Source organism: Pongo abelii, chromosome 15, assembly GCF_028885655.2.
Source record: "Pongo abelii isolate AG06213 chromosome 15, NHGRI_mPonAbe1-v2.0_pri, whole genome shotgun sequence".
Taxonomy (NCBI): domain Eukaryota; kingdom Metazoa; phylum Chordata; class Mammalia; order Primates; family Hominidae; genus Pongo; species Pongo abelii.
Genome location: NC_072000.2, coordinates 35,785,933 through 35,803,078, shown reverse-complemented (window position 1 = coordinate 35,803,078; position 17,146 = coordinate 35,785,933). Strand labels below are relative to the sequence as shown.

Genomic DNA, 17,146 nt, shown 5'->3' with positions numbered 1-17,146 from the left:
AGTGGCTCATGTTTGTAATCCCAGCACTCTGGGAGGCCAAGGTGGGAGAACTGCTTGGCCCAGGAGTTTGAGCCCAGCCTGGGCAACACAGGGAGACTCTGTCTCTACAAATAATAAAGAAAAACTTAGCTGGGCATGGTGGCATGCACCTGTAGCCCCAGCTACTCAGGAGGCTGAGGCTCAGGCTCCTCACCTGAGCCTGGGAGGTCAAGGCAACAGAGCAAGAGCAAGACCCTGTCTCCCAAAAAAAACCTCAACCAACCAAACAAAAAACCAATATATATCTATAACAATAAATGTACTTAATCTTATGTACAATTTAGTTACAAATTTATAGTGGTAAAATATTTGTAAGAATAAAATATTTTTTGAGCATTTTAAAAAAGTAAGTTCTTAGTGGACTACTTTCTATTTTAAACGATTTAGGACATTCAGCTCCTGACAAAATGAATAGACTTATTTCTCCCTACTCTCCAACTAAATACAGCTAAAAAACCTGAACCTAACATGTAAAAAAACCAAACACAAGTAGTCTCTGAATGGTGGAGAGAAGAAGGCGAACTGGGTAATGACTTAGAAACTTGAAGGACGACATGACCATAAGTTCCCTGATTTTTGAGGGGGCAGGGAGAGGCTCATATCGTGACTGGGCGTTGGAGAGGCCTGCAACCCAGAAATACTAATGAGCAAAGGCAAAAACACCACCACCACCACACCCAAAACTAACAAAAACAAAAGATAAAACCCAACAACAACAGCAACAAGAAGTCTGCTTTCCCTAGAGAAAGGATTAGAAGAGGTACAGCCTAGCAAAACAAAACCTTTTTGACTATAATTGCCCTACTCAAGCCACAGAGCATGGAATCCCTCCTCACTCTTGTCAGTGGAGGCCAACTTGGAAGCCTAGACTTCTACCGCTGCCAATCAGTAACAAGGAGTTCTTTACCCTTTCTGGAGTGTCAGCAGAGGCTGAGTCGAGAGCCTAAACTTCCACCACCAATCCTAGGTAAGAGATGCCCTACCTACCCCACCATGCTATTATCAGTGAAAGCCAATGGAAGCCAACAGGGAGTCTGAACTTCCACTCCCACCTTGCAGCCCTCCTCCCCTGCTGGTGCAACGTCAGAGGAGGCCTGCTAAAATAGATTTGAGTAATATTCCAAAGTCTCTGAACATGATATCCAAAGTGTCTATGATACAATAATAAAACAAAAGTCCCTCATATCAAAAACCAAGAAAAATGTCAACTTGAATGATAAATGACATTTAACAGACACCAACACAATGGTGGCAGTTATGGAATTATTGAACAGGACTTTAAAGCAGTTATTATACAATGTGCAATTACAAACACACTTGAAACATGAAAAATAGGAAGTTTCAGCAAAGAAACAGAATATACAAGGAATAACTAAATGGAAATTTTAGGCCAGGAGTGGTGGCTCCCGCCTGTAATCCCAGCACTTTGGGAAGCTGAGGTGGGTGGATCACTTGAGGTCAGGAGTTTGAGACAAGCCTGGCCAACATGTTGAAAACCCACCTCTACGAAAAATACAAAAATTAGCTAGGCATGGTGGTGGGCGCTTGTAATCTCAGTTACTTGGGAGGCTAAGGCAGGAGAATCACTTGAACCCAGGAGGCAGAGGTTGCAGTGAGCCAAGATCACACCATTGCACTCCAGCCTAGGCGACAGAGCGAGACTCCTCCTCAAAAATAAATAAATAAATATAAATATAAATAAATGAATAGAAATTTTATAACGAAGAAATACAGTGACAGAAACAACTCACCAAGTGGGCTCAATAGCAAGATAAAGATGACCAAAATAATAATAATAATAATAACTGAACTTGAAGATAAATCAATAAAAATTACCCAATTTAAAGCCAGGCATAGTAGCTCTCACACCTGTAATCTTACCTCAAAATAACTATACTTCATTGTTCTCTAGATAACATTTATCCTGACTTTGTGAATGTATTCTTTTACAGAATTCTTATTATTCCACGTATATCTACATATCCCAGTTGAAACATTTCTTCCTCATTGACATGTTCCCTGCTATCTCCAATTAGACGCAATTTTTTCTTCCTTTGAACTCCTGTAGTACTTTATCTATAGCTCTATTACCACTCAGTAAAAGTCATAGCAGTACCTTTCCATCCCCAGGGTTCTTCACACAGTGCAGTGGTTCTCAGCTGGGGGCATAATGCACCTCAAGGAACACTTGGTAATGCCTAGAGATATTTCTGGTTGTCAAAACTGGAGGAAGGCTATCTAACAGGCAGAGGCCAGGAATGCTGTTAAACATCCTAGAATGCACAGGACAGCCTCTAACAACAAAGAATTAAATAGCCTCAAATGTCAATAATGCTGAAGTTGGGAAACCCCTTCCACAGTGATAAACATTTATTATTATTTGTTAAATGGATATTATAAGGCTCTTAACTATCCACACTAAAATCTTGCCCTTTACTCACTATTAACAGTGATTTCAAAAAACAAAAACATAGACTAAATTATCCAGCTGTGAATTATCCAAGTTTTATGTGGCCTTAAATCACCCAAAGTATCCATCCTGGACCTCCAAGCAATAAAGGGATTAGAAACCTATCCCAACATTCCCAAACTAAATATAAAATTTTAGTAATTTAAAATAATATTGCCTTTTGGCTGGGCACGGTGGCTCATGCCTGTAATCCCAGCACTTTGGGAGGCCGAGGCGGGCGGATCACGAGGTCAGGAGATTGAGACCATCCTGGCTAACAGGGTGAAACCCCGTCTCTACTAAAAATACAAAAAAAATTAGCCAGGCGTGGTGGTGGGCGCCTGTAGTCCCAGCTACTTTGGAAGCTGAGGCAGGAGAATTGCTTGAACAGGGAGGCGGAGGTTGCAGTGAGCCGAGATCACGCCACTGCACTCCAGCCTGGGCAAAAGAGCAAGTCTTTGTCTCAAATAATAATAATAATAATAATAATAATAATAATAAAAAAATAAAATAATGTTGCCTTTTAATTGAGTACCTTTTTTCCTTTTCATTAGAAAAGGTCACTACCCCTTAAGTAACCCAGATTATTACTGATATCTGAAGTTTTAGAATGGCCTAAGTTTTATTTGAGTTGCTAACAGATACAAAACTAGGGTTTCACTGCCTGTTCCCCTACACCTTCAGGGTGACATAATTATTTAAGTCATAAAATAGATTACAAAGGGTAACAGAGATGCAAGGTGTATAAATAATCCATAAATTTGATAAATGTGTCCATGGGGAGTGATGTCACCAAAAGTGGTGGAGAAGAGAATTCCAGGGCTCAGTCCCCCAACAAAAGCGACTAATGAGCTGCCAGAAGGGTCAGAATCAACGTTTGCAGAACTCTGTAATCTATTAAAAAATTACAACAACCAGTAGTTGTCTTGGTGAAGAAAGCTTTAAATTACCTGCCATCCCCTATACCCCAGATTAGTGACAATCATGAGGACAGTAGCCTGCACTGTGGGTGTAGGTTACACAAGTGCCGGAGAGCAATACCAACCTTATTCTGAAAGAACTGGTCATGGATTTCAACCTGTCTGTTGGCTCTCTGAAGGGAAGGCACAAGGGCTTGCCTTTGTTTCACCCACAAGACTTGGAAAGTGTTGTTTTTCCCTTGGCTCCAGATATTTAAAGAAACTAACAAATCACCGCAAAGTGAACAGAACAGACTTCAGTGGCAGCAAATGGCAAAAAATACAGACTTCACAAAAATAGTTTACAGAAGTCTCTAAACAAGCAAACAGCATAAACAACACACAGCAAAAGCAAACCCTGGTGAGGGGAAAGAATTTCATTTCCAAGGTTGCCATATTATAATCTTTTAAATGTCTTTATTTTCAACAAAAGAGGCATACAAAGAAACAAGAAAGTAGAGTTTATTACTGGAAAAAAAGAAATTTAGAGAAACTGTCCACAATGAAGCCGTCATTGCATTTACTAGACAAAGACCTAAAATCAAAAGTTCTTTTAAAAAATCACAAAGATCTAAAGGAAACCATGAACAAAGAACTAAAGGAAACCAGGAGAATGATGACTCAACGAACTGAATATCAATACATACACAGAAATTATAAAAAGACCCTAAAAAGAAATTCTGCAATTGAAAAGTACAATAAATGAAAAGAAAACTTCACCAGAGGGGTTGAGAGATTAACAGCAGACATGAGCAGTCAGAAGGAGTAATCAGTGAATTTTTAAAGACTGGTTGAGATTATCCAGTCTGAGGAGAAAAGAGGAATGAATGAAAAAACAAGAAAGAAGCAACTGTCACATATAAGGTATATTCAATAACATTAACAGCCTATTTGATCTTCAGAAACCATGGAGGTTAGAAGACAGTAGAATGATATATTTAAAGTGCTTAAAGAAAAAAAAAAAACCCTGCAAACCAAAAATTCTGTGTCTGGTAAAACTATGTTTCAAAAATGAAGGAGAAACTAAGACACTCTTAGATAAACGAAAGTTGAGAAAGTTTATCACTAGTATACATGTCCTACAAGATACGGTAAAGAGAGTTAAGAAGTTCTCTAAGCTGAAATGAAAGGGCACTAGACAGTAACTTGAAGCCATACAAAAAAATAAATAACGAAGGTTATGGCAGCTAGATAGGCAAGCATATAAGCCAGCAGTATTTCATTTTTGATTTATAACTACTTTTTGTCCTGGTATGATTTTAAAAGTACATAAAACAATAATTGCAAGTCTATGTTAATGGGCATAAAATGTATAAAGATGTGATTTCTGACAATAACAAGGATGGGAAACGAAGCTGTAAAGGAGTGGTTTTTGTACACTTTGAAACTAAGGTGCTTTCAATTAAAACATGACTGTTATAAATATGTTAATTGTAATCTGCAGGGTAATGACTAAGAAAATAATTTGAAATCTCCTATTAAGACAGAGATTGGTAGAATGGATAAAAGAGAAAAACAGCATCCAACTATACACAGTCTATAAGACAATCACTACAGTACCAAAGACACAATATGTTGAATGTAAAAGGATAGAAAAGTACATTCCATATAAATAGTAATTAATAAGACAGTGGGAGTAACTATCCTAGTATCAAAAAAAATAGACTTCAAGACAAAAACTGTTACAAGAGCATAGAAGGACATCATACATCAGTAACAGGGAGACTCCATCAGTAAGATATAATTATAAACATAAATGCACCTAACAAGAGTCCAAAATATATGAGGCAAAAACTGACAGAATTGAAGGGAGAAATAAACATTTCAACTATAAAACTTGGAGACGATAATAGTCCACTATAATAATGAACAGAACTAGACAGATAACCAAGGAAAACAGAGACTTTGAACACTATAAACCGACTAGACCAAAGAGACATACAGAACACTCTATCTAACAACAGCACAATATACATTCTCTTTAAATGCACATGTAACATTCTGGAGGAAACACCATATATTAGGCCACAAAACAAGTTTAAATAAATTTTAAAGGCCTGAAATAATAGAGAGTATGTTCTCTGATCACAAGGGAATGAAAACAGATATAAGTAACAAAAGAAAAATAAATAAATATGTGAAAATTAAACAACATTCTTTTTTTTTTTGAGACGAAGTCTCACTCTGTCGCCCAGGCAGTGGTGTGATCTCGGCTCACTGCAAGCTCCGCCTCCTGGGTTCACACCATTCTCCTGCCTCAGCCTCCCGAGTAGTTAGGACTACAGTAGGCGCCCGCCAACACACCCGCCTAATTTTTTTTTTTTTTTGTATTTTTAGTCGAGACGGGGTTTCACCATGTTAGCCAGGATGGTCTTGATCTCCTGACCTTGTGATCCGCCCGCCTTGGCCTCCCAAAGTGCTGGGATTACAGGCGTGGGCCACTGCGCTTGGCCAAACAACACATTCTTCAACAGCCAATGGAACAAAGAAGAAATTACAAATAAAATTAGAAAATACTTTGACATGAACAAAAAGAACAATATACCAAAACCTATGGGATGCAGCCAAAAGATTTTCAGACGGAAACCTGCATCTGTAAAAACCTTGATTTAAAAAGTTCCAACTTTAAGGAACTAGAAAAAGAAGACAAAGCTAAACCTAAAGCTAGCAGAATGAAAGAAATAATAAAAATTAATATAGAGACAAAATAGAAAGTAGAAAAACAATAGGGAGAATCAAACAAAACCAAAAGTTGGTTCTCTGAAAAGATTGATTAAATTGACAAACCTTTAGCTAGATTTACCAAGGAAAAAAAAGAGAAGACTCCAATTACTAAAATCAGAAATGAAAGTAGACACATTACTACTGAAATATACAGATAAAAAGGGTTACAAGAGAATACTATGAACAACTGTATGCCATCAAATTAGGTAAGTTAAATGAAATAAACTTTTTTAGAAATACACCAACTACCAAAACTGATTCAAGAAGAAACAGAAAATCTCAACAGCTCTATAAACACATAAGCTTGATCTAGTAATCAAAAGCTCACAAAAACCAAAAAGCCCAATACAAGATGTTTTCACTGATGAATTATGCCAAACCCTTAAAAAAGTATTAACAATAATTGATCTCAAACTCTTCTAAAAAACGAAGAGAAACACTTCCTATGAAGCTGTGATTACCCTAATGCCCCATAGCCAAATTAAAAATACAAAGTGAAAACTATAGGCCAACATCCCCTACATATACAGATTTTTAAAATCTTCAACAAAATACTACCAAACCAAATCAATATTAATTGAATATTAAGAATAGAATATTAAGATTATACATCATGACCAAGTAGGATTTATCCAAAGAAAGCAAGGGTAGTATGAAATATGGAAAACAATTAGTCTGATAGGCCACATTAATAGAATAAATCAGCAGGGGGTGGGGGGAACCATATGATCATCTCAATTGATGTAGAAAAAGCATTTGACAAAATTCATCACCCTTTCATGATAAAGTCACTTAAACTAGGAATAGAAGGTATCTTCTTCAACATGATCAAGGACATTTATGAAAAATCCACAGCTAATATACTTATTAGCTGTGATGAAATATGGTGAAATAATCAGTTTTCCCCTAAGATCAAGAACAAAACGAATATGTGTGTTTTTGCCACTTTCGTTTAACATTACACTGGAGTTTTAGGCAAGGAAAAATAAATAAATAATATCCACGTTGGAAAAAAATGAAGTAAAATTATCCCTATTTAGAGATGACATGACTTACATGCAGAAAATCCTAAAGAATCCGCAAAAAAAAAACTAGTAAGAGTTGGCCAGGCGCAGTGGCTCACGCCTGTAATCCCAGCACTTTGGGAGGCTGAGGTGGGCAGATCACTTGAGCTCAGGAGTCCGAGACCTGTCTGGCCAACATGGTGAAACCCCATCACTACTAAAAATATAAAAACTAGCTAGGTGCAGTGGCATCCACCTGTAATCCCAGCTACTCGGGAAGCTGAGGCAGGAGAATCGCTTGAACCCAGGAGTGGAGGTTGCAGGGAGCAGAGATTGCACTGCTGCACTCCAGCCTGGGCAACACAGTGAGACTCCGCCTCTAAAAACAAAACAAACCACAAACAAATAAAAACTAGTAGAAGTTAATACAAAATTCAGCAAAGTTGCAGGTTACAAGATCAACCCATAAAAGTTAGTTGTATTTTTATACTGTAGCAATGAGCAATCTGAAAATGAAATCAAGAAAACAATTCTATTTACAACAGCATCCTAAAGAATAAAATACCTAGGAATAAATTTGACCAAGAAGGTACAACACTTGTACAATGAAAATGACAAAATAGTGTTAACAGAAACTAAAGATCAAGATCTAAATAAAAGATATCCTGTGTTTGTGGATTGGAAGGCGAAATTTTTTTTTTTTTTGAGACAAAGTCTCACTCTTGTCCCCAGGCTGGAGTGCAATGGCATGATCTTGGCTCACTGCAACCTCCCCCTCCTGGGTTCAAGGGACTCTCCTGCCTCAGCCTCCTGAGTAGCTGGGATTACAGGTGCCTGCCACCACGTCTGGCTAATTTTTGTATTTTTAGTAGAGACGGGGTTTCATCATGTTGGCCAGGCTGGTCTTGAACTCCTGACCGCAGGTGATCTGCCCACCTCGGCCTCCCAGATTGCTGGGATTACAGGTGTGAGCCACCCCGTCTGGCCTGGAAGGCTAAATATTTTTAAAATGGCAACTTCTACCCAAATTGATCTACAGATTCAATGTAATTTTTATCAAAATCTAATTAGTTGTTTTTGCAGAAATGGAAAGGAAAATCCTCAAATTCACATTCAATTGCAGGAAACTCCGTAGCTAAAGGAATCTTGAAAAAGGAGAAAAAACTGAAGAACTCTATGCTTTCTGATTTCAAAACTTACTACAAAATTACAGTAACCAAAACAGTGTGGTACTAGCAAAAGTATAATATACAGATCAATGGAATAGAACTGAGAGTCCAGAAATAAACCCATATATCTATGGCCAACTGATTTCAACAAGGGTGTCAAGACCATTTAATGAGAAAAGGATACTCTTTGCAATAAATAGTGCAGAGACAGGCGAATATCCACATGCTTAAGAACGAATTTAGATCTCTACCTCATACTATATATAAAAATATATTAAAGACCTAAATGTAAGAGCAAACCCTATAAAACCTAGGGATAAAGGAAAAAGTGATAAATCTTCATGACCTTGATTTTGCCAGTAAATTCTTATTTATGATACCAACAGCATGAGCAACAATATACATCCAATTTATTTAAAAATAAATTGGATTTCATTAACATTTAAAACTTTTATACATTAACAGATATCATCAAGAAAGACAACCTACAGAATGGGAGAAAATACTTGCAAATCACTTACCTGATAAAAGTCCAGTACTAGGAATCAACTTAACAACTTAACAAAAGATAACCCAATTTAAAAAGGCCAAAGACTTAAAAAAAAAAAAAAATTTCTCCAAAGAAGGTATACAAATGGCCAAGAAGCACATGAAAAGATGCTCAACATCACTAGTCAACAGGAAATGGAAATCAAAATCACAATGAGGTATTACTTCATATAATTTAAAAATGGAAAACAGCAAGTATTAGTGAGGATGTGGAGAAACTGAAACACCTGTACACTGCTGATGAGAATGTAAAATAGTGTAGCTGCTGTAGAAAATAATGTGGTGCTTCTCTACTAAGTTAAACATAGAATTACCGTATGATCCAGCAATTCCACTCCTAGGCATACCCTCAAGAACTCAAAACAGGTACTAAAACAAATACTTACACACAAACGTTCACAGCAGCACTATTCACAATAGCCAAAAGAATGAAAACAATCCAAATACTTGTCAAAGAATAAACGGATACATGTGGTATAGCTATATAATGGAATTTATAAATCATAAAAAGAAATAATGTACTGATACATGCTATAACGAGGATAAGTCTAAATAATATGCTAAATGAAATAGCCATACACAAAAGGTCTCATTTTTTTATTTCAGTACATGAAATTCCTAGAATGGGCAACTTATAGAGAAAGCAGACTGGTTGTAAGCGCTGTGAGAGGAGTGAATTGAGGAATGACTTTAATGGGCACAGGATCTCCTTTTGGAGCAATTAAAATATTTTACAACCAGAGGTGATAGTTGTACAACATTGTGAATATACTAAATGCCTTTGAATTATATACTTTAAAACGGTTAACCTTATGTTATATAAATTTTACCTCAAAAAAATTCTAAAAGCCCATGCTGGGAAGAAAAAAAACAAAACAAAAACTAGTAGTAGCATATAAACTTATTGAACCTAGCTCCCACTGAGTTAAAAGTACATTCTTATGTTTGATTAAGTATAAAAACTACAGAAGGAGGTCCATGAGTAAATGGTAAAAATCATTATTTCAAGAAAACTGCACAATGCAATATGCATTTTAACACAGTAAAACATATCCTACATTCATCAGTTATCAAAAAATTAAATAATTATTTGATCATTTGGTAATGTAAAATTAAAAATTAACTAGGCACTATGCTCACTATACTGTACTCATCAGATTATCTCTTCTGGAAATTTGGAATTCGAATTCAAAGACATGTGGTTAGGCTTAGCATGTGGTTAAAACTTAGACCTAAAAATCGGCCAGGAGTGGTGGCTTGCACCTGTAATCCCAGCACTTTGGGAGGCCAAGGTGGGTGGATCATCTGAGGCCAGGAGTTTGAGACCAGCCTGGCCAACATGGTGAAACCCCGTCTCTACTAAAAATACAAAAATTAGCTGGGTGTGGTGGCATGTGCCTGTAATCCCAGCTACTCAGGAGGCTGAGGAAGGAGAACTGCTTGAACCTGGGAGGCAGAGGTTGCAGTGAGGCTATATCACACCACTGTGCTCCAGCCTGGGCAACAGAACGAGACTACACCTCAAACAAACAAAAAAACAACTAAGACCTAAAATTCTAGGATCTGTGAACAGACCAGGTGAGTCTAGACATAAAAAAGAAGAGAAATGAAAAGAGAACACTGCCTGGTTCTGGCCCAACAGATGAGTTGCTTTCAGCTTCTCTAAGTTACCCTCATTCCAGTTAAATGTATTTTTTGCATTAGTGTTTGCTGACTAGCAACTAAAATAATTTAAACCAAAAAAGCCTCAATTCCTCGGCAATGAAAGTTTGGTCTTTTTTCTTTCTAGGCACTCAATACTTTTTAATAGGAAAAATATTTGGGAGTGATGAGACAACTGGATTGGAAGGAACAAAATAAATGCTATATACTGAGTCTTCCCTGTAAAACAGATGTTAAGACAAATATTGCTGGGAATGGACAAGCATGGGCAATTAATGGTATGTGGGCACAATGGGTGAAAAACACAGATTAATGAGATACCTGAGGCCTGGACAACTGGGAGAATTAAATATAAGAATGAAATATAAGAACACTCTGGAATGTGAGAGATAAAGATCTGGGAGTCATTCTTGTAAATGTGATGGCTCAGGCCCAATAACAAATGTAAATCAGATATGCATAAATGACATCAACAGTAAATGGAATGGCTATAAATTACTCAAACTACTTAAAGATGCACTTAGGAGAAGCAAAAGATAAACACATGAAGACATACTATGATGAGACATTGTGATGACACTTTGATTTCAAACAACATTTAATGTTCCTTAAATGCCCACTATGTGCTGTGTTTAGAGTACATATGTGTGATACAAGACATAAAATATACTGTCCCTGATATTGTAAAGTTCAATAGGCCCGCTATTTTGAGTTTTGAAACAACAGCTGAAGTAAATGTGTTCATGCTGTTTTTAATGATGCATTACTAATGGGGCTTCACTTAAGCTAAGTGAAGAGAGATTTTTCACATGCTAAAAAGCTGATAGGGATGAAGTAACATCAATAGAGCAAGAGTTTTTTGCAGTGATACTTGACATTTCAGGCACAATGCCATCACAGGAATAAGACAAAAGGCAGTATTTTCTTTTCTCAATTTATCAAAAACGAGTTTCTTAAAATCCCATGTGGGGAGGGGGATAAATATATTATTATAAGTTCAGTTTACTGAACTAAAATGTGTCACTACTTTCTAGCCAAATAAAATTTAGGAATATTCTGCAAAAAAAGGCTTTGAATTTTTTCATGAAAAAATTCATGACCTGAAAACATATGCACAAGATTAGAAAACTATTCCAGATTAAAGAAGACTAAAGAAGTATGACAAGTCCACTTGATCATGGCGGATAAGCTTTTTCATGTGCTGCTGGATTTGGTTTGCCAGTATTTTACTGAGGATTTTTGCATCAATGTGCATTAAGCATATTGGTCTAAAATTGTCTTTTTTGGTTGTGTCTCTGCCCGGCTTTGGTATCAGGATGATGCTGGCCTCATAAAATGAGTTAGGGAGGATCCCCTCTTTTTCTATTGATTGGACATCCCTGGGATGCAAGGCTGGTTCAACATACGCAAATCAATAAATGTAATCCAACACATAAACAGAACCAAAGACAAAAACCACATGATTATCTCAATAGATGCAGAAAAGGCCTTTGACAAAATTCAACAACCTTCATGCTAAAAACTCTCAATAAATTAGGTATTGATGGGACGTATCTCAAAATAATAACAGCTGTCTATGACAAACCCACAGCCAATATCATACTGAATGGGCAAAAACTGGAAGCATTCCCTTTGAAAACGGGCACAAGACAGGGATGCCCTCTCTCACCACTCCTATTCAACATAGTGTTGGAAGTTCTGGACAGGGCAATCAGGCAGGAGAAGGAAATAAAGGGTATTCAATTAGGAAAAAGAGGAAGTCAAATTGTCCCTGTTTGCAGATGACATGATTGCATATCTAGAAAACCCCATCATCTCAGCCCAAAATCTCCTCAAGCTGATAAGCAACTTCAGTAAAGTCTCAGGATACAAAATCAATGTACAAAAATCACAAGCATTCTTATACACCAATAACAGACAAACAGAGAGCCAAATCATGAGTGAACTCCCATTCACAATTGCTTCAAAGAGAATAAAATACCTAGGAATCCAACTTACAAGGGATGTGAAGGACCTCTTCAAGGAGAACTACAAACCACTGCTCAAGGAAATAAAAGAGGATACAAACAAATGGAAGAACATTCCATGCTCATGGGTAGGAAGAATCAATATCGTGAAAATGGCCATACTGCCCAAGGTAATTTATAGATTCAATGCCATCCCCATCAAGCTACCAATGACTTTCTTCACAGAATTGGAAAAAACTACTTTAAAGTTCATATGGAACCAAAAAAGAGCCCACATCGCCAAGTCAATCCTATGCCAAAAGAACAAAGCTGGAGGCATCACACTACCTGACTTCAAACTATACTACAAGGCTACAGTAACCAAAACAGCATGGTACTGGTACCAAAACAGAGATATAGATCAATGAAACAGAACAGAGCCGTCAGAAATAACGCTACTTATCTACACCTATCTGATCTTTGACAAACCTGACAAAAACAAGAAATGGGGAAAGGATTCCCTATTTAATAAATGGTGCTGGGAAAACTGGCTAGCCATATGTAGAAAGCTGAAACTGGATCCCTTCCTTACAGCTTATACAAAAATCAATTCAAGATGGATTAAAGACTTAAACGTTAGACCTAAAACCACAAAAACCCTAGAAGAAAACCTAGGCATTACCATTCAGGACACAGGCATGGGCAAGGACTTCATGTCTAAAACACCAAAAGCAATGGCAACAAAAGCCAAAATTGACAAATGGGATCTAATTAAACTCAAGAGCTTCTGCACAGCAAAAGAAACTACCATCAGAGTGAACAGGCAACCTACAAAATGGGAGAAAATTTTCGCAACCATCAGTGTGCTGTATTCAGGAAACCCATCTCACGTGCAGAGACACACATAGGCTCAAAATAAAAGGATGGAGGAAGATCTACCAAGCAAATGGAAAACAAAAAAAGGCAGGGGTTGCAATCCTAGTCTCTGATAAAACAGACTTTAAACCAACAAAGATCAAAAGAGACAAAGAAGGCCATTATAGAATGGTAAAGGGATCAATTCAACAAGAAGAGCTAACTGTCCTAAATATATATGCACCCAAAACAGGAGCACCCAGATTCATAAAGCAAGTCCTTAGAGACTTACAAAGAGACTTAGACTCCCACACAATAATCATGGGAGACTTTAACACCCCACTGTCAACATTAGACAGATCAGCGAGACAGAAAGTTAACAAGGATACCCAGGAATTCAACTCAGCTCTGCACCAAGTGGACCTAATAGACATCTACAGAACTCTCCACCCCAAATCAACAGAATACACATTTTTTTCAGCACCACACCTATTCCAAAATTGACCACATACTTGGAAGTAAAGCTCTCCTCAGCAAATGTAAAAGAACAGAAATTATAACAAAGTGTCTCTCAGACCACAGTGCAATGAAACTAGAACTCAGGATTAAGAAACTCACTCAAAACCACTCAACTACATGGCAACTGAACAACCTGCTCCTGAATGACTACTGGGTACATAACAAAATGAAGGCAGAAATAAAGATGTTCTTTGAGACCAACAAGAACAAAGACAACATACCAGAATCTCTGGGACACATTCAAAGCAGTGTGTAGAGGGAAATTTATAGCACTAAATGCCCACAAGAGAAAGCAGGAAAGATCCAAAATTGACACCCTAACATCACAATTAAAAGAACTACAGAAGCAAGAGCAAACACATCAAAAGCTAGCAGAAGGCAAGAAATAACTAAAATCAGAGCAGAACTGAAGGAAGTAGAGACACAAAAAACCCTTCAAAAAATTAATGAATCCAGGAGCTGGTTTTTTGAAAGGATCAACAAAATTGATAGACCGCTAGCAAGACTAATAAAGAAGAAAAGAGAGAAGAATCAAATAGATACAATAAAAAATGATAAAGGAGATATCACCACCGATCCCACAGAAATACAAACTACCATCAGAGAATACTACAAACACCTCTACGCAAATAAACTAGAAAATCTAGAAGAAATGGATAAATTCCTGGACACATACACCCTCCCAAGACTAAACCAGGAAGAAGTTGAATCTCTGAATAGACCAATAATAGGCTCTGAAATTGTGGCAATAATCAATAGCTTACCAACCAAAAAGAGTCCAGGACCAGATGGATTCACAGCCGAATTCTACCAGAGATACAAAGAGGAGCTGGTACCATTCCTTCTGAAACTATTCCAATCAATAGAAAAAGAGGGAATCCTCCCTAACTCATTTTATGAGGCCAGCATCATCCTGATACCAAAGCCGGGCAGAGACACAACCAAAAAAGAGAATTTTAGACCAATATCCCTGATGAACATTGATGCAAAAATCCTCAATAAAATACTGGCAAACAGAATCCAGCAACACATCGAAAAGCTTATCCACCATGATCAAGTGGGCTTCATCTCTGGGATGCAAGGCTGGTTCAATATACGCAAATCAATAAATGTAATCCAACACATAAACAGAACCAAAGACAAAAACCACATGATTATCTCAATAGATGCAGAAAAGGCCTTTGACAAAATTCAACAACCTTCATGCTAAAAACTCTCAATAAGTTAGGTATTGATGGGACGTATCTCAAAATAATAAGAGCTATCTATGACAAACCCACAGCCAATATCATACTGAATGGGCAAAAACTGGAAGCACTCCCTTTGAAAATGGGCACAAGACAGGGATGCCCTCTCTCACCACTCCTATTCAACATAGTGTTGGAAGTTCTGGCCAGGGCAATCAGGCAAGAGAAGGAAATCAAGGGTATTCAATTAGGAAAAGAGGAAGTCAAATTGTCCCTGTTTGCAGATGACATGATTGTGTATCTAGAAAACCCCATTGTCTCAGCCCAAAATCTCCTTAAGCTGATAAGCAACTTCAAAGTCTCAGGATACAAAATCGATGTACAAAAATCACAAGCATTCTTATACACCAATAACAGACAAACAGAGAGCCAAATCGTGAGTGAACTCCCATTCACAATTGCTTCAAAGAGAATAAAATACCTAGGAATCCAACTTACAAGGGATGTGAAGGACCTCTTCAAGGAGAACTACAAACCACTGCTCAAGGAAATAAAAGAGGATACAAACAAATGGAAGAACATTCCATGCTCATGGGTAGGAAGAATCAATATCGTGAAAATGGTCATACTGCCCAAGGTAATTTATAGATTCAATGCCATCCCCATCAAGCTACCAATGACTTTCTTCACAGAATTGGAAAAAACTACTTTAAAGTTCATATGGAACCAAATAGAGCCCGCATCGCCAAGTCAATCCTAAGCCAAAAGAACAAAGCTGGAGGCATCACGCTACCTGACTTCAAACTATACTACAAGGCTACAGTAACCAAAACAGCATGGTACTGATACCAAAACAGAGATATAGATCAATGGAACAGAACACAGCCCTCAGAAATAACGTTACTTATCTACAACTATCTGATCTTTGACAAACCTGACAAAAACAAGCAATGGGGAAAGGATTCCCTATTTAATAAATGGTGCTGGGAAAACTGGCTAGCCGTATGTAGAAAGCTGAAACTGGATCCCTTCCTTACACCTTATACAAAAATTAATTCAAGATGGATTAAAGACTTAAACGTTAGACCTAAAACCATAAAAACCCTAGAAAAAAACCTAGGCATTACCATTCAGGACACAGGCATGGGCAAGGACTTCATGTCTAAAACACCGAAAGCAATGGCAACAAAAGCCAAAATTGACAAATGGGATCTAATTAAACTCAAGAGCTTCTGCACAGCAAAAGAAACTACCACCAGAGTGAACAGGCAACAAAATGGGAGAAAATTTTCGCAACCTACTCATCTGACAAAGGGCTAATATCCAGAATCTACAATGAACTCCAACAAATTTACAAGAAAAAAACAAACAACCCCATCAAAAAGTGGGCGAAGGACATGAACAGACACTTCTCAAAAGAAGACATTTATGCAGCCAAAAAACACATGAAAAAATGCTCACCATCACTGGCCATCAGAGAAATGCAAATCAAAACCACAATGAGATACCATCTCACACCAGTTAGAATGGCAATCATTAAAAAGTCAGGAAAAAACAGGTGCTGGAGAGGATGTGGAGAAATAGGAACACTTTTACAGTGTTGGTGGGATTGTAAACTGGTTCAACCATTGTGGAAGTCAGTGTGGCGATTCCTCAGGGATCTAGAACTAGAAATACCATTTGACCCAGCCATCCCATTACTGGGTATATACCCAAAGGACTGTAAATCATGCCGCTATAAAGACACATGCACACATATGTTTATTGTGGCACTATTCACAATAGCAAAGACTTGGAACCAACCCAAATGTCCAACAATGATAGACCGGATTAAGAAAATGTGGCATATATACACCATGGAATACTATGCAGCCATAAAAAATGATGAGTTCACGTCCTTTGTAGGGACATGGATGAAATTGGAAATCATCATTCTCAGTAAACTATCGCAAAGACAAAAAACCAAACACCGCATGTTGTCACTCATAGATGGGAATTGAACAATGAGAACACATGGACACAGGAAGGGGAACATCACAGTCTGGGGACTGTTGTGGGGTAGGGAGAGTGCGGAGGGATAGCAT

General features: G+C 37.5%; 1 protein-coding gene across 7 annotated transcripts in view; it reads right to left on the bottom strand.

Moving 5' to 3' along the window:
• ARHGAP5 (Rho GTPase activating protein 5) overlaps window positions 1–17,146 on the bottom strand; it is an 89,121-nt gene that overhangs the window by 11,232 nt on the left and 60,743 nt on the right. The gene's annotated exons all lie outside the window — the stretch shown is intronic.